Source organism: Callithrix jacchus, chromosome X, assembly GCF_049354715.1.
Source record: "Callithrix jacchus isolate 240 chromosome X, calJac240_pri, whole genome shotgun sequence".
In the NCBI taxonomy this organism is placed as follows: domain Eukaryota; kingdom Metazoa; phylum Chordata; class Mammalia; order Primates; family Cebidae; genus Callithrix; species Callithrix jacchus.
The window spans coordinates 57,078,850-57,103,499 of record NC_133524.1 but is presented as its reverse complement, the minus strand read 5'-3'; the positions used below and the strand labels follow the sequence as shown (position 1 = coordinate 57,103,499).

General features: G+C 39.4%; 1 long non-coding RNA gene across 1 annotated transcript; it reads left to right on the top strand.

Annotated features, from left to right (window-relative positions):
* Nucleotides 1-6,665: 6,665 nt before the first annotated feature.
* LOC103790253 (uncharacterized) lies at nt 6,666-16,503 on the top strand. The gene is made up of 3 exons (XR_013531455.1): nt 6,666-6,814; nt 14,381-14,460; nt 16,366-16,503. It is a non-coding gene; the product is annotated as an uncharacterized LOC103790253 (long non-coding RNA).
* Nucleotides 16,504-24,650: the final 8,147 nt, after the last annotated feature.

The window sequence follows — 24,650 nt, the reverse complement described above, 5'->3', positions numbered from 1 at the left end:
TTTGATTCCTGTGTATATTTTTTAATTGGTTCAGAATCTGGAAGGGAAGGAGGTGTGATTAATTCAAACCTTCAAACCCTAACCCAGTTTAATGAAAACTTACATGACCCTACCAACCCACAATTTCTGCCAGTCAAATTTTTCTCAATAATAGAATGTGAAATATATGTGAACATAATATATTTTGTGAGAGGAACTTCTCAAGAGAGGCCAGTATATTTTTACTGAGGGAAGTTAAAAGGAAAACCAACTATATATTAAAGCTGTGGGAACAGTTAAGGTACTATAATTAATAATCCAGAAATGAAATGAACAATTAGTTTTTTTCTGTTTAAACTTGCACTCACATCTACTGCCATATGCAAATTCTTACTTAGAGCTTTGATTTGCCTTTTCTAACAGAACTTCCCTGCATGTAACAGGAAATCCATTTCAAACAGGCTTAAACAGTTATCAAACATTGATCCATATAAATTAAAAAATCCAGAGCTCAGATGGGCTTCAGGCATAGCTTGAATTGGGGCTCAGGCTCAGTGTTTATGATTTTTTATTTTCCCTCTGTGTGTCAGTTTCATTCTCAGTCTGCTTTTTCTTATGGTAGAAAAATTAGACCAGTAATTCCAGCTACAGCAGTCCAATCTAGAGAAAGATTGATAAACTGTGTCCTCTGATGTATTCTCAACAGGCTTAGGTCAGATACTTTGACTATTCACTCAAGTCCCATGGACGAAATACACTGATTGGCTTAGCAAGGTCATGTGTTCTATCCCTAAACCCTAGGGCAGTGGTCCCCAACTGTTTTGGCACCAGGAACTGGTTTCATGGAAAAGAATTTTTCCACGGAAAAGGTGGGTGTGGGGAGGGGGGTGGTTTGGGGATGATTGAAATGCCTTACATGTATTGTGCAATTTGTTTCTGTTATTGTGTTCTAATATATAATGAAATAATTATGTAACTCACAATACTGTAAAATCAGTAGGAGCCCTGAGCTTGTTTTCCTGCAACTAGACCATCCCCTCTGGGGTTGATGGGAGACAGCAACAGATCATTAGGCATTAGATTCTCATAGGGAACATGCAACCTTGCATCCCTTGCATGCACAGTTCACAATAGGGTTCATGCTCTTATGAGAATCTAATGCCACTGCTTATCTGATAGAAGGCAGAGCTCAGGTGCTAATGCAAGGGATGGGGAGCAGCTGTAAATACAGATGAAGCTTCGCTTGCTCACCTACCTGCCACTCACCCTCTCTTGTGTGGCCTGATTCCTAGTAGGCCATGGACCAGTATTTGTCTGTGGCCCAGGGGTTGGGAACCCCTGCCCTAGAGTATATCTCCCTGGAACCAGATGGATTTCTAATAGAATCAAGGGCTTTGGGGAAATGAAGAATGAATGCTATTCACCAATCACAAATGTCTAGCATAGCTTCTTCATTTGAATATCTAGCATCCGTGGACACGTTTCTTCCTACACATTCTTTTTCAAAAATGCCCAAACATAGGTGTGATAAATTCATGTCCCCAAAGGAGAAAAACCTGAAGTCTTTTTTTTTTTTTTTGAGACAGAGTTTCGCTCTTGTTACCCAGGCCCCAGGCTGGAGTATAATGGCGTGATCTCGGCTCACCGCAACCTCCACCCCCTGGGTTCAGGCAATTCTCCTGCCTCAGCCTCCTGAGTAGCTGGGATTACAAGCACGCACCACCATGCCCAGCTAATTTTTTGTATGTTTAGTAGAGACGGGGTTTCACCATGTTGACCAGGATGGTCTCAATCTCTTGACCTCGTGATCCACCCGCCTCGGCCTCCCAAAGTGCTGGGATTACCGGCGTGAGCCACCGCGCCTGGCCTTGAAGTCTTACTTAGTTACTGCATTTAGCATTAAGTTCAAGATCTCTATTCGATATGCAGCCATTTTTAGATCCATCTTCCTAGCAGTCTGGTCACCTATACTTAAATTATAAACTACCCTTCTCAACATACCCAATATACACTAGTGGGGAGGTAACCAGAGAAATATAATAAAAACTACCATTTGAAAAAAAGAGGAAATAGGAAACAATACATAGTAGTTTCTGGTCCAAAGCACGTATCATAACCTGTTAGAAAAGGACTACCTATCCTGGCAGTTGGGTGACTCTTTTGGTCAAATACCTCTTTGTGTTCTCTGACAGTGTCTCTCGTTGAGGCATATCTTGGGTGGATACCCTTTTTGAGGGTTGAACTGTTTTACCATTCTACTTCATCTTCCGCCACTCCTTGCACCTGGAGATTGAATAGTCAGAGGTTTTTTTAATTATTGGCTATAATTAGAGATTATTTAGTATAGTAGTTCTCTAACTTTAGTACATATTAGCATCACCTGGAAAACTTGTTGAACTAACAGATTTCTGGGACCCTCTTACAGAGATTCTGATTAGCTGGTCTAGTGTGGGGTCCATGGACTTATATTTATAACAAGTTCCCACATGAGACTGATGCTGCTGGTTCTGGGTTCCCACACTGAAAATCACTGATTTATAGGTAGCAATTGAGTGAGGCAGAGTTATTATTTCCTATAATTACCTGATAAGATTACCCAAAGTGATTGTTAAATATAAACTGCTGAGCCCCATCTTAGATATAATAAATCAAAATCTCTTGGGAAGGGACCTGGGGCAGCTATATAAGATACCCCAGGTGATTCTTATCATCAGTAATGATTAGGAAACACTGATTTAGGAAATTAGGTTTTTCTTGCCTCTAATCTTATTTCCTGATAAGTCTTCCATCTCCTTACCCTTGTTCTCACTACACTTAGTTTGGGGCAAAAAAATTGGCTTTTCCAGTTATACAAAGTTCCAAATTACCCAGATCTCTTTCCACTGGGATTTCACAAAACCAATAACTAAACTAGCAAAGCTTTATTTTCTTCTTTCACTGTTTTCAAATAGGCCATTTCAACAATGGAGATGGTATGCTTGATCTTGGCCTAAAGCACAGATAATAGGGCCACATGCTCCCCAAGGGAGGATGAAATAAGCAAAAAATAATAATAAGTTCAGCTGATTGGACATTAATTTCAGGTTTTACTAGCTTTGTAACTTTGGGCAAGTTACCTAATCCTTGTGAGTCTACTCCTCATCTTGATAGTGAAGGTAACAGTCTTTGCTCTGTTCTGTTGAGGTATATGAGAAACTATATCCTTAGCATGCAACATAGTGCAGCACAGATGTTTAATAAAGGTGAATTCTTTTTAGTTCTCAATAGGGTAGACTGCATGTCCTTTTGGTTAACCTTTATATTTAGCAATGCTCCAGTGACATTTAACTAGTGAATATAGGTCTAGAAATTCTGTTGCTGAAATATGAAAGAAATTATTTAAATAATTATTTGGATGTACATAGCTCTCTTAATCTCTCCTAAAAACTGAGATTGTTTTCCCAGAGAGCTCATTAATCTTTATAACATTACTGGGCAGTTAAGAGAGCAGGGTATTACCCTGAATGCAATCACTCATTCATTCATTCCTTCAGCTACTTTTGGATGGATTTACCCAGTAGTGATGAAAGAGATAAATACTGTTCATTCTGTCAGGGAGTTTACATTTTTAGAGGGGAGAAAAGCAACAAAGATGTAGACAAATAACCAATATAATTTCAGAGAGTGATAAATTGTATGAAGAACAAAAAACCAGAGCAATGGATAGAGAATAATTGAAATAAGGGCACTACTTCAGCAAAAGGTTGTCAGAGAAAGGCCTGATGGGATATTAGCAAATAACTAAATTATAAGAAGCCAGCTCATACAATGATTTGAGGAAGGAGTGTTCTAGAGAGAAAAAAAAAGTTGAAAGGTTGGAATGGCTGATGCCATTTATCCATAGCTATTACTTCAGTAATGTGTTTAACATTGAGACCTAGGGCCTGTGATTCCTCTCTCCTGTTCTGCACAGCTAACACTATATCTCTATTGTTTTCTGGTATTTTTTGGGAGTTTTTAATTTTTGTTTTGTTTTGTCTTGAGATGTAGTTTCGCTCTTGTTGCCCAGGTTGTAGTGCAATGGCATGATCTTGGCTCACTGCAACCTTTGCCTCCCTGGTTCAAGCATTTCTCCTGCCTCAGCCTCCCAAGTAGCTAGGATTACAGGCATGCACTACCATGCCTAACTAATTTTGTATTTTCAGTAGAGACATGGTTTCACCATGTTGGTCAGGCTGGTCTTGAACTCCTGACCTCAGATGATCTGCCTGCCTCGGCCTCCCAAAGTGCTGGAATTACAGGCCACTGGGTCTGGCCTTAAATATGTTTTCTACTGTTATCCTAGAAAGCAAGTAAAGTGGGTAAGAGGTCACTGATTCAGTGAAAATGGGGCAGATTTCTTCCTGTACCCCAAATCTATGAAACAGGTATATAACAAAGTTGAAGCTCATATATAATATAATGAATGTGTATACCTGTTTTTCTAGTTACATTTTCAAGCACATACTATAAGACATTTGCATTTTAAGTTTAAATCATTTGCCTCGAGAGGATGTCAGGATTTCAGTAAACATTTGTTGAACAGCTACTATATTCTGGGCACATCTTAATCTTCACAGGATACTGGAAGCTGAGTGTTATTAACTCCGTTTTTCAGATAAGGAAATTAAAGAGAAAAGGGAAATTAGAGTCACACAGCAAGTAAGAGTGCTCGACTGAAACTAGGTCTCTTGATGCCAAGTAATACTCTAATTATTATTTTTTTGCTAATATTTGCATAAAGAAAAGTAGCACCAAGAGAGAAGTCCAAGTGATTCATAGCTGTGATTTTCTCCATGACTCATTCATATTCTTCCCTTTCTGTCACTCTCTTTCTACACGCACTTTATTCCTACTGTTAAATCCACTTTATTCATTCATTTGTTCAACAAATTTATTCAGTGCCTACTTTGTTCCAGGCACTATACTAGGCATTTGGGATATTTCGTGAACAAAACATGCCTGTTTCCATGGAGCTTGCATTCAAGCAAGGAGAGGCTAACAATAAAAAAATATATAATAAGTAAATTATGTGGGATGCCAAAAAAGTGATAACTGTTATAAAAAGAAGAAAGAACAAGGTAAGAAGTAAGATAAGTGGTAGGTCACCATGTTAAATAGGGAGATTGGGGTGGACTTCATGGAGAAGGTAATATTTGAGCAAATAAATGAAGGAAGTGAGTTAGCCAAGCATATATCTAGAGAAATAACTTTCTAGGCAAAAGGAACTGCTAGAGGAAAGGCCCTAAGAGATAGATGCATCTTTGGCATGTTCAAAGATTAACAGGGAGGCTGATTTAGGTGTAGCAGCATAGGTGAAGTAGAAAGACATAGGAGAAGTCAAAGAAGAAATAGGTTCTAAATCATATAAGGCAATGTAGAGACTTGGCATTTACTCTGCATGAAATGGGGAGCCTGTCACAAGTTGGGTTTTCTCAGGAAACAGACCCTGAAACAAAGTTAATCCTGTAGAAAATGTATTAAGCAGTGCCCTTGGGGTCAGTACCTGGGAAAGAAATGGGAAACCAGCAGGAAGACAAAGAAAGAAGTGAAGCTCTGAAAAAGACTCAATGGCAGCATCAGTCACATCCACAGGAAGCTGTGGAGCTAGAATGGCCCTTCAGAGTTGGGGCAATATTTGCAGGCCTTTAAACTCCTATATTAATCAGTCTTTGGATATGTGCTGCCTCAGGAAGGGGTGTAACCTTGGACAAGGTTGCTTTCAGCAGCTGAGGCAATCTCCTAAAGAGTGAGAGCTGAAGCCGCATAGTAAGTTCATAATTGAAGTATAACCTGGGTGTTGTATCCCATGTCCACAAAGCCACTGTGGATTTTCAGTAGAGAATTGACCCGACTTATATTTCTAAAAAATCTCTCTGCTGTTTTGAGAACAGGCTATAGGGGAGAAAGTGAGGAAGTGGGGAAACTAGAGTATTGTAGCATCCAGTGTGTGAAATGATGATATCTGAGAGGTAACAATGGAGGTGGTGAGAGATATTTAAATTTGGGGTATATTTTGAAGGAAGAGTAAGTAGAATTCTCTCACATACTACAAGTGAAATGTAAGGAAAGAAAGGAGTCATGGATGGCTCCAAAAAACAACTGGGAAGATGGAGTTGCCACTGATAGAGATGAAGAAGGCTGTGGTTTGGATGGGTGCTAGGAATAGGAGAGGCTAGGACATCAGTTTTGGGCAAGTTCAGTTTGAAGGTATTTTTAGGACATCTAAGTGAGGCTGTTGAGCAGTTATTAGATATACGAGTGTGCAGTCTATGGGCAAGGTCTGGCTAAGCTGGATATATAAGTTGGAAATTTCTCCATGTAAATGATACTTAAAACCGTGGGACTATATGAGATCACCCTAGGGAGTGGGTGTACATAGAGAACAACAGAAGACCATGGACAGAGCCCTGGATCTTAAAGTGATCAGAGAGAAGAGGAGACACAAACGAGACTGAGAAGTCACTACCAGTGAGGTAGGAGGTAAATGAAGAGTGTAATGTCCTGGAAGTCCTTTTCAGCCTCTGTCCTGCCTCGTAAATCTATGTGACAATTTATTTTTCACTTAATCTCAAATGTCAACTCCTTCACTGTACTTTTTTTGCTTTTCAGCTCCTTTGAATAAACCACCAAGAACCCATACATGACTTTGTTTTCATTGTATCAAAGTCATGTGTCCACCAGTCTGAGCACCAGCAACTCACTTCTTCCTTAGACGTCTCTAAAGCTGGAAAGATTTTAAGGGACAATATGGTTTCTTTCAACCCACCCCAATGTTATGAATGAGATCATCAGACCAACAGCAAACACCTAAAAGGTAAGAGGTTATTTTTTAAAATCTTCTGTCCCCACCCTATAACACAGCAGAAAACAAATGGAAGTGTCACAAAAGAGTGTCTTCGTGAACGGGAGAGAAGGCAGGTGGGCTGCTGAAAGCCTAGCTCAAAACATGGTTGACTATGCATACAGAAGGAAATTAGAGGCTCTTGCTGGTGTATTGCCTGTATTTCCAGCTGCTGAGGTGGCTGAAGTAAGAGGATCCCTGAGTGCGGTTCAATTCCCGTCTGGGCAACATAGTGAGACCTCCATCTCTAAAAAACTAAAATAAAAGAAGGAAGTCAGGACCAATGAAAGGAGAGCCTGAGTGAACCTACAGCTCTTATATCAGTCCTCAGTATTACATATACATGCCCAAGCACTACCCAGATGCTACCATTCAGTGACCTGCCTCTTCTTACCAGTGTTTACTTATGGAACACAAAATATTTCTGGTGCAGATGGCCTCAGCAGGGTCCTCAGTAATCAAGCCCCACCCTGGCATAGTACTGACCTTGCAAAGCCTTTGCTTATCCCACTCACCCAGAGAGTTCAGTTTGAAGGTATTTTTAGGACATCTAAGTGAGGCTGTTGAGCAGTTATTAGATATACGAGTGTGCAGTTTATGGGCGAGGTCTGGCTAATTGTATCCCATTTCCACAAAGCCACTGTGGATTTTCAGTAGCTTTGAAACTGGGCTATTGAAACTGTTGGTTCCAATAGACATCTGTTATTTATTATTTGCTGAATATTTGTTAATTACTGTGGATATTCGTTGGCTTTAGGGCCCCCTCTTGCTTAAACACTAAAGTAGACAAATCATTGTGCACACAGGATCAGGTTCACCCAGACAGTAATTCAAATGGTTCTTGGCCCACTTCTTTCCAATCCTCAGATACTTGGAATACTATTAGTTACCCTGCGTGAGAGTGTGACTGTTTCTTAGGAGATTCCATTTTGCATGGGAAGAGAGAAAAGAATTGAAGAATAGTGGGATGGCTGGGAGAAGGGTAGAGAACCCCAAAGTTTTCTAAACCTCACCTTTTTTTTTTCTTTTTTTTGAGAGAAGGAAAGAAAAAAAGTGAGTAAAGAGAGGAAGAAAGAGGAAGAAAAAGAAGGAGGGTGAATGGAAATATTGATTTATTCTGAAAAAAAATGGGTATTAATAATGGCCAATCAATGTTTCATTTAAACCTATGAGTAGGTGTGGTGTGGTATTGACAAGAATGTATATTTTGTGTATTTGAAGTGGAGAGCTCTATAAATATTTATTTGTATTTGAAGTGGAGAGCTCTATAAATATTTATTAAGTTTACTTCTTCGGGATCTGAGTTCAAGTCCTTGATATCCTTATTAATTTTCTGTCTCATTGAATCTAAGTCTCTATGTATCTGGGTGTTAGGATCTTTAGCTCTTGTTGTTGCATTGATCCTTTTACCACTATATCTTTGTTGCTTTAAAATCTATTTTATCCGATACGAGAATTGCAACTCCTGCTTTTTATGTATTTATTTATTTATTTTTGCTCTCCATTTGGTTGGTAAATCTTTCTCCATCCCTATGTTTTGAGTCTTTGTGTATCCTTGCATGTGAAACAGGTCTGGATGTAACATGCCGTTGGGTTTTGGCTGTGCCTTTGATTGGGGGATTTAGTCGATTTAAATTTAGGGTTACTGCCATTTGATGTTAACTGGCTGTTTTATCCATTCGTTGATGTAAATTCCTTATGTTGGTGCTCTTTACTTTTTGGTATATTTTTAGAAAGGCTAATACTGGTTGTTTCTTTCTGTGTGTAATGCTTCTTTCAGAAGCTCTTGTAAAGCAGGCCTGGTGGTAATAAAATCTCTGAGTACTTGCTTGTTCATAAAAGCTTTTATTTTTCCTTCAGTTGTGAAGCTTAGTTTGGCTGGATATGAAATTCTGGGCTGAAGGTTCTGTTCTTTGAAGATTCTGAATATTGGCCCCCACTCTCTTCTGGCTTGTAGAGTTTCTGCTGAGAGATCTGCTGTAAGTCTGATAGGCTTGCCTTTGTGGGTAACCTGACCTTTCTCTCTGGCTGCCCTTAGTATTTTCTCCTTCGTTTCAACCCTGGTGAATCTAACGATTATGTGCCTTGGGGTTGCTCTTCTTGAGGAATATCTTTGTGGTGTTCTCTGTATTACCTGGGGTTGAATATTGACCTGCTTTGCTAGTTTAGGAAAATTTTCCTGAATAATATCCTGAAGGGTATTTTCCAGCTTGGATTCATTCTCTCTGTTGCATTCAGGTACACCTATCAGACGTAAATTTGGTCTTTTCACATAGTCCCACATTTCTTGGAGACTTTGCTCTTTCCTTTTTATCCTTTTTTCTCTAATCTTGTCTTCTTGTTTGATTTCATTAAGTTGGACTTTGACCTCTGATATCCTTTTTTCTGCTTGAACAATTCGAGTGTTTAAACCTGTGCATACTTCTCGGAGTTCCTGTATTGTATTCTTCAGTTCCATTAATTCACTTATATTCCTCTCTAAGTTGTCTATTCTCAATAGGATTTCATCAAACCTTTTTTCAAAGTTCTTAGTTTCTTTACGTTGGGCTACAACATGTTCTTTTAACTCACAGAAGTTTCTTATTATCCATTCCCTGAAGCGTGATTCTGTTATTGGGATGCGCTCGTTCTCCATCAAGCCTTGTTCCATTGTTGATGTGGAACTGTGATCATCTTTAGAGGGAGAGGCGTTCTGATTTTGAGTATTCTCAGCCTTTTTTTGCTGGTTTCTTCCCATTGTTGTAAATTTATCCTCCTGTCATCTTTGAAATTACCAACTTTCAGATTAGGTCTCTTGAGTGGACGTCTGAATTGTTAGTTCCCAGGGCCAGAACAGCGACGTTAAGACTGATGGTGCTTTTCTCTCCAGGATTCTCCTGTCTGGCTTCCTTCTTGTGTCCGTAATAGGCGACTCTCAACCTCACCTCTTATTCCTTGTCTGTCACTCACTTGTTTTCTCCTCATTCACTAAAATGTGAGTGCCCTGCACACACGAGTACCACTAGCTGCAGGGCACAAAAAGCAGATCTCTCAAGAGTGACTGTTGAAAACTATCACCCTGCACAAGGAAAGGCAGCTTTTGGAATAAATATTAACATATCAGTATTGTCTGAAATTGATAATGCCTTTTAAAGTGGGTAGTTTCACAGAATGGAAATGTAGTTTGTAATTTTGCATAACAAATGGGGTCACTGAACTGCGTGACAGCATTATATAATTTGCCTGGAATGAAGACCACCTTTTCAGCCCAGCATTCAAGGCCCCTCATGATCTGCCTGCTTTCCAGCCTTCTAGCTTAACTATTTATTATTACACTATTTACCACTACTCCCTGCTCCTTATGTTTCAGGCCATTTCCTTCAACAGTCCAAGTTGTTTCAAGTCTCTTGGTTTTTGTACTTGTTTCTCCTGCCTGGAAGGTGCTTCCTCTCACTGCATTACCTGGGTGAAAACATGCTCAATTTTTTAGGACCTTACTTAAATGTTTCATATCTGAAGTCTTTAATTAATGCCCCAGCTTGGTCAGTTGATCACTCCTTTGTACTCTTATATCCTTTATCCCTTTGTTACAGTATTTGCTGCTACCTCCTGTTGCCCCAGAATGACAGCTTCTCTGTGATCTCTTCAGAGGCAACAGCTGTGTGGTTGAATTCCTCCCCATATCCTAGACATTGCCCAGCACAGATAAGGTTCTTTCTGGGACATCAGAAAGTATTTTTTGACAAATTGGCTGGCTAAGAGAAGCAATAGTGGCCCTGGGTATTTTCTTCTCAAGACAAATATAAGGGATTTGCTACGAGAGTCTATAGAAGCAATGGAGAAGAAGAGAACTGAGGTGACAGTAACAATCTTATGGCCATTCTTTCAGATGATAACTTTCAGTGCTTCTGTGAGGTCAGATGCTTGCCTCTCTTTTCTCACAAAAAGAAACTGAGAAGGGAAGTGGCAGGTCTCCCAGGTCCTACAGCCAATCAGCAGCGGGGCTGGAACTCCAACCTTGGGATCCCAATACCAGACCCTAAACTTCCTGCTCTAGTTCCTCTAAATCTGGGCAGGAGTTACAGCTCAAACCTGACCTAGATGCATTCAGGATAAGGGGTTTCTCCATATGTTACTTCTGACGCTGGGAATGCTGTCATGATCCTGGGTGGTCCGTGGTACTTTCCAGGGTGAGCCCATTTACCCTGAGAGGATGTACTACCTCTCCAAGTAACCATGGAGTCAAATGTCTATCTCTGGCCAGCTTCAGGACAACAAAGATGTTTTATCAGGCACCACTGAGCTGTACATTGTGAACAAATTCACGGGGAAGCAGCAGATACTAGAGAACCTTCTTGCTCCGCTTCTACCATCTATTGCCTGTGAGACAAGAGGAAATCAGTCAACTTTTCTTCTTTTTGGACCCATTATTTCCTGAAACAAAATGAAATGCACAGGTAATTGAGGGTGGCATATGGTACTGATAAGCCATGTACCTCACAGGCTTTTTGTAATGCTCTAGTCATACAATGAACAACGAAACACTTGTGAGGTGTAATGGGATATTTAAGTGTAAAGCAATGTTACCATAAATCAGTGAGCGAATATTATTCTTGCAGGAAAATGCAGATAGGAAATAAGTATAAAATCCAGAAACCAATTTAATATCTGCAGTGCTCATCTATGCCATGATAGGAATTATAAGAGAGTGTAGAGCTGTAGTTTTTGTGATTTGAAGTTGAGGAACTTTTCATCTATTGGTAGTTCAAAGTTTACATTAACAATGTCATAAATCTGGACCTGTAACTGGCCACCTTTGAAAGTCTATGGAGAAGATATGCATGAGAATAAAGGTACCACAGGGGGAAAAACAAATCACAAAATGAAACAAGCAAAAACTTTATCATGATTATGACATTTGAATCAATTTTTTTTTTTGAGATGGAGTCTCACTCTGTCTCCCAGACTGGATTTGTGCAGTGGTGTGATCTTGGCTCATTGCAACCTTCATCTCCTGGATTCAAGCGATTCTCCTGTCTCAGCCCCCAGAGTATCCGGGACTACAGGTGCCGGCCACCACCATGCCTGGCTAATTTTTGTATTTTTAGTAGAGACAGGGTTTCACCATGTTGGCCAGGCTGGTCTTGAACTCCTGACTTGAGGTGATTGGCCCACCTTGGCCTCCCAAGGTTCTGGGATTACAAGCATGAGCCATTGTGCCCATCTTGAATCTGTGGATTTAGAGAGGCTCTAGACCTCTTCTTCCCTCTGCTTCTTCCAGTATTATTAGCCAATATATTGCTTTCACTTTCTGGCACTTACAAAAAGAGGAAAAAAAGATTTTAACTAATACGTTTCTTTGTTTTTCTTTTTAATCCCCATAACATTCTGTACCAGGAGAGGAAATGCCAGTTTCTTACTTAGATGAATAGAAGATTGTTGACTGGGTATATGGAAATTAAAGATATAAGCATATACAGACAAGGACTGGTGGTAAGGTCAGAACAACAGAATTTGAGAGCTATGCGGGCCTTGGGATTATCTAGTCTACCTCCTCATTTGTACAGAGTATGAAACAGGTCCAGAGAGGGGAAAGGTCCTATAGGAGTCAGGTCTTAAATCAGTATGTCTGACTCCCAAGCCACACTGCTTCTGCTCCTTCTCCTTCTTTTGTCCCCCCTGCCTTTTTTTTTGTAAAGGAAATAAAATGTTAGAGATATACTTTTAGTTCTTATTTTATTCCAACCCCATTTTTCCTTTTGTCACTGAACTGTAGTTGATACAAGTTTATTTTTTCACTATATGTTTATCCCCAAAATATATCTGGTTTTCATATTTTAAACTTTTACCCATATAGTGTACTATGCCAGTATTTCTGTATCCCACTTTTTTCGCTCTATTTTTGTTACCTTTTCATATGGATATATAAAATGCCATTTTGTGGCTATACCACAATGTATATATTCCCAAAGAATGAATATTTAGATAATTGTCAGTTTGAGGTGTTTTTTTTTTCAGTACTTGTTTCTAAAATATTTTTACACATTTTTCCTTTTGCACATGAGTTTCTGTTGTGTATATGCCTAGAATTGCTGGGTCGTAGGGTAGGTACATTTTTTATTTTACTAGAGAATTCCAGACTTCTCTTCAGAATAGTGACATTGGTGTGTCAGATGGAACCAGAATCTGCTCCAAGTACATCACAAGGTTTAGTGAGGATCCAAGCAAAATGAGTGTGAAAACACTTTTGAAGTTGTTGACAATGCGGTGCCATGAATCGTGAGGAGGCAATTTTAAGTCAGTGTGTGGACAACAATGATCATAGGTAGACACTGGATAAATGACCAACTCTTAATGAAGTCTTAATTTTATCTACCTTAGGGTCATGTCCAGAGAATCAGCAAAAACGATTACATTTAAATATGTCTTCATGTTTTGTGAGGGCTTTAGATCTGATGTAAACATATAAGAAAAAAATCATGTTTAATATAGCCAGAAGATATATAATAACATCAGTTTCTGGGCAGAAAGTCAGCCCTATACAAATTCTAAATGCCAGTTACAAACTAGACAGGTTTTAACATGGTTTAGAATGCCTTCACAGGGAACTAGCACTGTACCTTTGTCTCTGAGAAAAATAGACAAATGAGTCAGTTATGTGTTTACTGTTTAATTCATATTCAATTATATTTTGCAGCTTAAAAGGCCACTAATTAAAAAAAACAACAAAATAAATCTCACTTGGAATATTGGGGGTTTTTTTTGGCTGGTTCATTATTTTAGTGTACTTTTCTTTGAACTGTGTTTTGGTTTCTGGGTTAAGATGGTGATGCTTCATCCACTTTTATTCTCCCACTGAATAATTCATGATGGACTGGAGAATCTCAATGATTGGTTCACCATACTCTGGCAGAAATTCCTACTGACTGCCATACCTTGAGTAAGAAACTCTTGGTAACCAATGCAGACTCAGACCTCTTGAAAAATGAAAAGCAGGGCCAAGCTGGATAAAAGCCAGAATTACTGTTTGCCAAATTACACTGTTGGGTTTTGTGGAACAGTTAGGACTCTCATATACCTAAAGATAGTGAAAAGATATATAGAGGTTACTGAGGTTGGAAATATATGTTGAGTTTAATCTAATATTGTAATCGACAATGGCCTTTCAATGAAGATTTAAGGAATTTGGAATCTATTCTGCAGGCAGAAGGGAAAGTATTGATGATTTTGAGCAGTGACAATAGGATCAGATGCATGTTTTAAAGGTCTAGAAGTGTAAAGAGTATATGTATATTAGGGCTGGAGTGGCAGGAGGCTGGGAGACAAACTTATTGCAAGGCTCCACGTAAAATCATATGGACTTCACTGAATCTTATCCTCAGGTAAATACTAATAATTAAAAGGGTTTCACCATTTATAGAGCTTTCAGATTTATCCTTAATATTATTATCCTCACATCTGCTGAAGAGCAAGCCTCTCATCATCTTCTGCTCCAGTCTTGTGATGGTAGCATGTACCTGCTTCTGGTGGTGATAAACCCTGGGCAATCATCTCTGCTAGGAACAGCTGTTCTTCATGGTGACTGCTGTGAAACCAACAGGATGGCCTCTTTTCTATTTAGTCCTAAGAGTGGGCATAAGGTAAGCATTTGTAAGATTTTACTGAAACTTTTGGAGTATGAAAAGGAAAATGCTACACTGAATACAACTACAACTATTCAGGCACAGGCCCATCCCAGAGTCTCTTACCAAGTTGACTCTCCTGTTTGTCTGTCTTTCTTTTCTCCCTTCACGTGGCTTCAGACAGCTCACCTTCCAACCACAGGAAGTGTTTACAGCATCTCCACATCTTTCCACAAGGTGGAGTTCAAGGCCAAATTTTTCACTAGCCCCAGATACTGGAAGGAGTATTTTTTTCTTCATTTGTATTCAATGTAAGGCCTGCCTCCTAGGTCTTGATTTCCTATTCACACATTAAATCTGACAGTGGCAACATATTCCCTGTGGAGGAAATTCTGTCTAGGCCTAAAGCAGTGTGGTCTAGCTTTATGGTTTGATAAAGACAATCACACAATATCCAATGTATTTCCTACATCACATGTAGGCCATCAACAGTCTGATCAAGGTTGGACTATGTCAAATTGAACACACCTTCTAGATATCAAGTGATTATAAACTCTGGAGGTTCAGTCTCACTCATAGCACCTGCCTTAGCCTGTTTTCTGTTGCTTATAACAAAATACCTGAAAATTTATATATTTTTATAAATTATTTCCTACAGTTTTGGAGTCTGGGAAGTTGAGGATTGAGGGGCCACGTCTGGTGAGGGCCTTCTTGATGGTAGAAACTCTGCAGTCCTGAGATAGCACAGGGTATCACATGGAAGGGGGCTAAGTATGCTAACATGATAGCTTAGGTCTCTCTTTCTCTTCTTATAAAGCCACCATTTCTACTTCCATCATAACCCATCAACAGATTAATCCATTCACAAGGCCAGAACCCTCTGATTCAATCACCATACCTCTGAAAGGCCATACCTATGAATACTGCCCCATAGGAGATCAAGTTTCAACATAAGTTTTAGAGGAAATATTCAAACCATAGCAGTTTCTGTGTATTTGTGTGCATGCATGCACACTTGAGAGGACTAGAAAGGCAGAGATACCTATACATATATACACCTGTACATTAAATGCAATTATGTACATATATACAAAGTTGTAAAAATGGAACTATAGTATATATCCTCCTTTATAAATTTCTCCACTTAATAGAACATTAACATGTTTGTAGGTTCTTTTATGCAGAGTTACTTCTTTATATAGTATTCCATTGTGTGAATAAAGCGTAATTTATTTAGCAAATCCTTGTAGATACATATTGGGAAAACTTTCAAAATTTAGTTATTATGAACAATGCAACCAAGAACGTTGTCATTCACATATTGTTATACCCAAGAGAGTTAGAAGGATAGTGCCGCACTCTGAGTTCCAATTGAGAGTCCTTTATTACCGGCGACCGAGAATCAGCTCCTGCTCAAAATCTCTCGTCCCCTTCTGATTTCCTTTTATACCTAACCTAGAAGAGAGGGTATGGGGAGTCTAGCAGAAGCGGAATTTACAGAAGCAGAACAAGCAAGGTAGTAGGAGGAAGCTGATAACCAGGAGGCAGGAGGTTCCCATAGTTGCTGGTTACTAAGAGTATTTCCATACAATCATCAAGGAGGGTAGCGGGGGGACTTTCCATACAATCAATCACCAAGGGGCGGGGGTCACAATAGCAGGTAGACTTGCCAAGCAGGATATGGTTACAGCAGTTACAGGTACTGAGAACAGGTGACCCACACCTCAGCAATTCAAGGCTCTGAATACAGCGTGACCCAGTAATGCACCTGAGAGGGCTGTGGCAGGAAGGACAAAGCTAAACTGGAGCTTGTCAGGCTTATTTCTAAGATAAAGTCAGATTAGTTCATTTCAATATATTGTGTACTTATACATGAATTTTAATAGGATGAGCTGTTAATATAAATATTTCTTATCTTTCCAGGTAAAACATTGTTGGATACTTCCTTTGGAGTTCTAGACTCAGGGTGAGATTACAGAAGATATGCTCAACATGCTCCTTTGACCTGGTCCCAGTTTCACCATATTTGATAGATGCTTTACAGTCTCTGGTAAGGAGGTGTGCAATTCTCTGATTTTATTATAGTTTTTAGGGAATTTTATTTTATACATTTCAACAAAAAAAATTACATAAATAAGTAACAGCTCCACTGAAAGCTGTGTTTTAAAGGAACAAATATTGGTACTTTGTGAACAAATGTGGTGCTTTTTCTTTCTTTAATTATTGGCTATCAATCTTATTTTACTGAATATATACTGATAAATTTATTTTGGTCCATTTATTTGAGTTCAAAGACTATTTAATACTCTTCCCAATGAAACAGTCATGGGCCATTGCTATCTTCAAAAAAACTAAATATATAAGTAGCAGCTCTCCTCAAAAAAGATGACAAAGTCTTCTTTTCCCTTTAGAGAATAAATTTCAGTGGCTGGTAAAACTATTTTAGCAACAATATGCTCACTTCTTCTATGATATTTTTTTCTTCTCTATTAAGTTCAAAGTTTCTCTCAGTAACCATAGCAACTCAAAATTGTTTCTCTACCTGACTGAAGTTGCCCTTTTCCACTGATCATTAGGACATTAACTTTTAGAATCATTTCTGTTTTTGCCTCTTGTTTTGAAGGCAGCTTTTTAATTTCCTCAAATAATTGCAATGGAACAAAAAAATTCCTCTCTTTTTTACATATGTGCACTTTCATAAGAGATGTAATGTTTTTAAATAAAATAGTTAATTCATCAAAAGCATGTCTCTAACAATGCGAAGGTTATAAAGATTAATAATAGTAGAAATATCTGTGTACCAGTCACTCAGAATAATTCTAGTTAGATATAGTTGTTGTAAGGACAAAAAAGAAAATAGATCTAAAAAGGTCAATAAGTGAGATCACTGCATAGTTCTTTATAGTTTAACAAGAGTTCTTTAGTTAGGGCCTGCTCCACACTTATTCAATTCTCTGTTTTTCCACCGAATTTCCTTTCCAAACAATGTACAGTGTTTCCAGAATCTATCAAAATTTCATAAAAGCTATGATTCCCAACTTATACAAACTATCCACCAAGATGTTTTCTCCCAAACATCTCATTCTTGAACCAAGCCATTAAAGACTTGGACTGTGACACAGTTTTCATTCTGAGAACCATACACATCTGTGTAATTACTCTCACTCCCATTTACTACCCTATACAGGGAATCCCTGTGGCCTTAGGCTTACACACACACTGGGAGCTATAAGGACCAGAAAAAGTGAAAAGTGATCCATTCAGTAAAGACCCTTCATTGCCTACCACAAGGAGAAACAATTCCACAGGAAATGGCTTAGGCAGAGTCATCCCAAACCCAAGCCACCTGTACTGGCTGGAAATCAACTGTGGAGTGCCAACCCACACTAACCAGCCAGCTATACCCAGCGCTTTCATTCTCATAAAAGACTAAACTACTGTAAACCCAAAATAAAATTATGAGCCCCCCACCTCCACAAACCATCTGAATGGACATCCTCCTCTGCCAGGGCACTCTAAAATTTAACCTGAAAGACTGGTTCAGGATATGACAGAAAGTGGGGGTGGGGGAGGTGCAGATCAGACCTGCCTCATTATATCCTCCAACATTAACGTAAACACAAACCTTAAATGTGATAAGAAACATAATGTATTCTCTCGGAAGCCTTCTACCTGGAGGCCCCATCAGGATGATGAAACTTTGGTGTCTACAACCTCGTACTATAATCCAGACACTACATTTTATTGATAATAACTCTTTCAACCAGTTGTCAGTCAGAAAATTTTTAAATCTGCCTATAAATTGGAAGTACCCCCCTTCCAGTTGTCCCATCTTTCTGGACCGAATCATTGTATATTATAACTGTATTTAAATGATGTCTCATTTTTCCATAAAATGTATAAAATCAACCTGCACCCTGACCACCTTGGGCACATGTTCTCAAGATATCCTGAGGGCTGTGTCACAGGCCATAGTCACTCATATTTATCTCAGAATAAATCTTTTCAAATATTTTACAGAGTTTGACTCTTTCTCCACACTATGCCCCTATCTTCTGTCCCCAGTCACCACAAAAACACAACCCCCAGCTCCGCTTACACCCCTATCCCTCACCCATCCACTCAACAAACCCCCGCCCACACCTTCACACACCATTCCACTCTCATCTTCCAAACTCAGGAACACACCAATTAACCCCCACCCCAACCCCCTGCACACATTGCAGCTCAGCCAATCAGACGGTGTCTCTCTGGGGGTCCTGTCATCCGGCCTTTTTCCCTACCTGGGGAATTTACCACACAATAGAGCCCCATTTACAAGTTGAAAGCCAGTTTCTCCAGGGCAGTACCAGCCTGAAAAAAGGGAGGGGCTAGCCTAAGGGCCTCATCTGCTAGGAAAGGTTCCCAGCTATTCCCACTTGGAAAGAAGCTGGGAGAGATCAAAATTTGAGCTGATTTGTTAGTTCTCACTCTTCTGCCCCTATCCGGACCTCCACCCTGTTGGTTTGTAGGGCAAGTTTTTGTTTGTTTTCCTTGTCAGCTGCCTAGAAACCCTGCCTGCTGCCTAGACAGAAAAATTTATCAAGACAGGGGAATTGCAATGGAGAAAGAGTAATTCACACAGAGAGGCTGTGTGGAACACTGGAGTTTTATTATTACTCAAATCAGTCTCTCCAAGCCTTCCCTAGGATCAGAGCTTTTAAGGATAATTTGGTGGGGAGTGCTAATTGGTCGGATTGGAGATGAACTCGTAGGGGGTCAAAGTGAGTTTCTCTTGCTGCCTTCTATTCCTGAGTGATCAGAGAACTGGTTGAGCCAGATTACCGGTCTGGGTGGGGTCAGTTGGTGCCTGGAGTGCAGGGTCTGCAAAATATCTCAAACACTGATGTTAGGCTTTGCAATAGTGATGTTATTCCAAGAAGCAATTTGGGGAGGTTCACACTCTTGCAGCCAGAGACTTCATGGCCCCAAACGATAATTTCTAATCTTATAGCTAATTTGTTAGTCCTACAAAGGCAGACTCAGACTGGTCCCCAGGCAAGAAGGGGTGATTTGTTTTGTTTTGCTTTCTCCTTCAGGAAAGGGTGATTAATGGTTTTTAAAAGTTAAACTGTAAACTAAATTCCTTCCCAAGGTTAGTTCGGCCTATGCCCAGGAATGGACAAGGACAGCTTAAAGGTTAGAAGCAAGATGCAGTGAGAGTGAGTTAGGTCTGATCTCTTTAACTTTCATAATTTCCTCGGTTACAAGTTTTGCAAAGGCGGCTTCAGCCTTGCTGAGACAAAGTGTATGATTGTTTTCAAGGTTACCTGACTTACATGGCATTTTTAAACTGACCTAGGCCTGCTTTTCTCCTTCCTCGCTTGCCCTAGTAGTTGTATAGGGCCAGACTGTGATAACTTGCATTTGCTTTTGTCTTCATCCATTGTCCTGTCTGCTTTTGTGATTAGGATATAATAGTTAGAAGCATTCCTTCATATTTCTTCAACTGGCTCTGCTAACTTTTTATATAAAATTGGTATTTGCTCTGCCAGAGCATCTGAAAAATCCATCTGTATATTCATGTATCCATTGTGGCGCCATCCGAAAACGCTTTGACTATTAATATATTGGTATGATACTAATTGATAAGAAACTAATAATTGACAGTGTCATAAAATGGAAGAAAAGAGAAAAAGCAATGTGTGAATTCAAATTTTCCAGGTGATACTGCACCCCAGAAGGTCTCTGACTTATAAGACACTCTTAAAATGCTTCCCTCTTGAATAAAAAACACTTTTTCAGCCTGGAAACTAAAAGCCTTCATGACCTGGGTCCTTTTCCTTTTCTACCTCTTCTGTTTATTACTTCTGCAGCATTTATTACAGTTTCCTGCTCATTTGGCTTCAGGCCATGTCACCCAACATACCAAGTCTTCCTTTTGTATTTTTTAGTTTCTCCTACCTGGAATTCACTTTCTCCATCTGCTGGGTAAAATCATGCTGATTATTCTAAACTTTCATAACTTATCTCTGGAGCCTTTCCATGAAGCTGTACTTAGATAAGTTATCCCCCTTTTTTCATTCACCTACCCTCTGAGAACCCCACATATCTGAGACAGGTCTCAGTTAATTTAGAAAGTTTATTTTGCCAAGGTTGAGGACTCGTGCCCATGACACAGCCTCAGAAGGTCCTTAAGACATGTGCCCAAGGTGGTCAGAACAAAGTTTGGTTGTATACATTTTGGGGAGACATGAAACACCAATTGACATATTTAAGATGAACTTTGGTTTGGTTTGAAAAGACAGCATAACTAGAAGCAATGGCAGGATGAATTGAAGTGGGGAGGGGACCTCCAGGTGATAGGTAGATAAGAGACAGATGGTAGCATTATTTTGAGTTTCTGATTAGCCTCTCTAAAGGAGGCAATCAAGTATGGATTTATCTCAGTGAGCAGAGGGGTGACTTTGAATAGAATGGGAGACAGGTATGCTCTAAGCAGTTCCTAGCTTGACTTTTCCATTTAGCTTAGTGATTTAGGGGCCCCAAGATTTATTTTCCTTTCGTGCCTCCATCCCTCTGTTACAGTATTTACTACTGGCAGGGTGTGTGTGTGTGTGTGTGTGTGTGTATTATACACATAACATAAATCTTCATTTACTGTCACCTATAGGTCCTTGGAAACTGTGACTTCAAGTGAAATGTTGTATGAGGAAACAAATTTTACCTTAGACTAATTGATATAAATAACTGTTCAGTTCCTATGGCATATTTCTGGTCAAAAACCTCACCAGACTTCTAAATGAAGACCCCAAACACATCTAATATTAACATTGAGATAAACGTAAAGTAACAAGTAAGAAAATTATTTACCCAATATTTGGTGAATCAATGAATGATGGTGGTCATAGTGGTCATGGGTTAAATCAGGGAATAAATATTTGCAAAGGGAAAACTGTAATGAGTACTTTTTGTTGTCAGAGATGTGTGAACCAGAGTGAATCCATCTTTAATAGCAGCTAGGTAAAATGAGGCTGAGACTTACTAGGCTGCATTCCAAGATGGTTAAGGCATTCCAAGTCACAGGATGAGATAGGAGGTCAGCACAAAATACAGGTCATACAGATCTTGCTGATAAAACAGGTTGCAGTAAAGAAGCCATCTAAAACCCACCAAAGCCAAGATGACAACAAGAGTGACCTCTCTGGTCGCCCTCACTGCTATACTCCCACCAGCACCATGACAGTTTACAAATGCCATGGCAATGACAGGAAGTTACCCTATATGGTCTAAAAAGGGGAGGCATGAATAATCCACCCCTTATTTAGCACATAATCAAGAAATAACACTACAAATGGGCAACAGGCAGCCCTCTGGGACGCTCTGTCTATGGAGTAGCTATTATTTTTTTTAAGTTTAGGATACATGTGCATATTTGTTACATAGGTATAGGTATACATGTGCCATGGTGGTTTGCTGTACCTATTGACCTGTCCTCTAAGTTCCCTCCCATCTACCCCCACCCTCCAACAGGCCCGAGTGTGTGTGTTTTCCCCTCCCCGTGTCCATGTGTTCTCATTGTTCAACTTCCATTTATGAGTGAGAACATGTGGCATTTGGTTTTCTGTTCTTGTGTTAGTTTGCCAAGGTTGATGGCTTCCAGCTTCATCCATTTCCCTGCAAAGGACATAATCTCATTCCTTTTTATGTCTGCATAGTATTCCATGGTATATATGTACCACATTTTCTTTATCTAGTCTATCATTGATGGGCATTTGGGTTGGTTCCATGACTTCAGTATTGTAAATAATGCTGCAATAAACATATGTGTGCATGTGTCTTTATGGTAAAATGATTTATAATTCTTTGGGTATATACCCAGTAATGGGATTGCTGGGTCAAATGGTATTTCTGGTTCTAGATCCTTAAGAAATTGCCACACTGTCTTCCATAATGGTTGAACTAATTTACCCTCCCACCAACAGTATAAAAGCATTTTTATTTATCCACAGCCTCGCCAGCCAAGAAATATCTATTGTTTCTTGACTTTATAATTGCCATTCTGACTGGCATAAAATATTATCTCATTGTGGTATTGATTTGCATTTCTTTTTTTTTTTTTTTTTTGAGGCAGAGTCTTGCTCTGTCACCCAGGCTGGAGTACAGTGGCACAATCTCAGCTTACTGCAACTTCTGCCTCCTGGGTTCAAGCAATTCTTTTGCCTCAGCCTCCCAAGTAGCTGGGACTACAGGCCCACACCACCAGGCCAGGCTAATTTTTTGTATTTTTTTAGTAGAGATGAGGTTTCACCATGTTGCCCAGGCTGGTCACAAACTCCTGAGCTCAGGCAATCTGCCTGCCTCGGACTCCCAAAGTGCTGGGATTATAGGCATGAGCCACTGTGCCCGGCTTTGATTTGCATTTCTCTAATGATCAGTGATGTTGAGCTTTTTTTCATATGTTTGTTGGCCACGTACATGTCTTCTTTTGAGAAGTGTTTGTTCATATCCTTTGCCCACTTTTTGATGAAGTTGGGTTTTTTTTTTCTTGTAAATATGTTTAAGTTTCTTGTAAATTCTAGATATTAGACCTTTGTCAGATGGGTAGACTGCAAAAATTTTCTTTTATTCTGTAGGTTGCCTGTTCACTCTGATGATAGTTTCTTTTGCTATGAAGAAGCTCTTTAGTTTAATTAGATTCCACTTATCAATTTTGGTTTTTGTTGCAATTGTTTTTGGCTTTTTTTTCATGAAGACTTTGCCATACCTATGTTCTGAATGGTATTGCCCAGATTTTCTTCTAGGGCTTTTATGTTTTGGGGTTTTACATTTAACACTCTAATCCATTTTGAGTTACTTTTTGTACAAGGTGTAAGGAAGGGGTCCAGTTTCAGTTTTCTGTATATGGCTAGCCACTTTTCCCAGCACCATTTATTGAATAGGAGATCCTTTCCTCATTGCTTGTTTTTGTCAGTTTTGTCCAAGATCAGATGGTTGTAGATATGTGGTATTATTATCTGAGGTCTCTATTCTGTTCCATAGGTCTATATGTCTGTTTTGATACCAGTACCATGCTGTTTTGGTTACTGTAGCCTTCTAGTATAGTTTGAAGTCAGGTAGTGGGTCTTGTTTGATTTCATATGAAATCAGTATTTTTTTTCTAATTCCATAAAGAATTTCAATGGTGGTTAGATGGGAATCATATCGAATCTATAAATTATTTTGGATAGCATGGAGTATCTATTTTTTATTCCTTTACTTTCCTAATAACTTGCTTTCACTTTACTGTATGGACCTGCCCTGAATTCTTTCTTGTGTGGGATCCAAAAACCCTCTCTTGGGGTCTGGATTGGGACCCTTTTCTGGTAACACTACTACCATAAACTTTAAAACCATAACAAATATTGGACTCACTGAATGTTTTTATACCTAATTGTTTATTGTCATGCACTTGTATGATTCTGGTATATGCTGCAAATTTTTTATTTGCCAATAATTTGTATTCATTTATTTTCCACCTGGCTTATTCCAGTTTAGAGTCTTGCCTATCCAGAGCCTATCTCAACAGTTCGGGACACAAGGAAGAAAGCAAGATATAAATAACCATGGAAGCAAATTCAACCACCACTTGTTTTTATAAAGTTTGTTGAAACACAGCCATGATAATTTGCTTGCATACTATCTATAGCTACATTTGCTAAAAAAAAAAAAAAAAAACCAGAGTAGTTGGCTGGGTGTGGTGGCTTACACCTGTAATCCCAGTACTTTGAAAGGCCAAGACAAGAACATCACTTGAGCCTTGGAGTTCTAGACTAGCCTGGGCAACATGGCAAAACCCCCCATCACTATTAAAATATCTTTAAAATTAGCCAGGCATGGTGGCACACACTTGTGTTCCCAGCTACTCAGGAGGCTGAGGGGGGAAGATCACCTGAGCTTAGGGAAGTCAAGGCTGCAGTAAGCCAAGATTGTGCTACTGCACTCCAGCCTGGGTGACAGAGACCCTGTCTCAGAAATAAAAAGGAAAAAAAAAAGAGAGAAAGCAATGTGTGAATTCAAATTTTCTAGGTAAGACTAAACCCCAGAAGGTCTCTGACCTATAGGACACTCTTAAAATGCTTCCCTCTTGAATAAAAAATACTGTTTCAGCCTGGCAACTAAAAGCCTTCATTACCTGGGTCCTTTTCCTTTTCCAACTCAAAGCAAGACTCAGTTGTGATTACAACCAT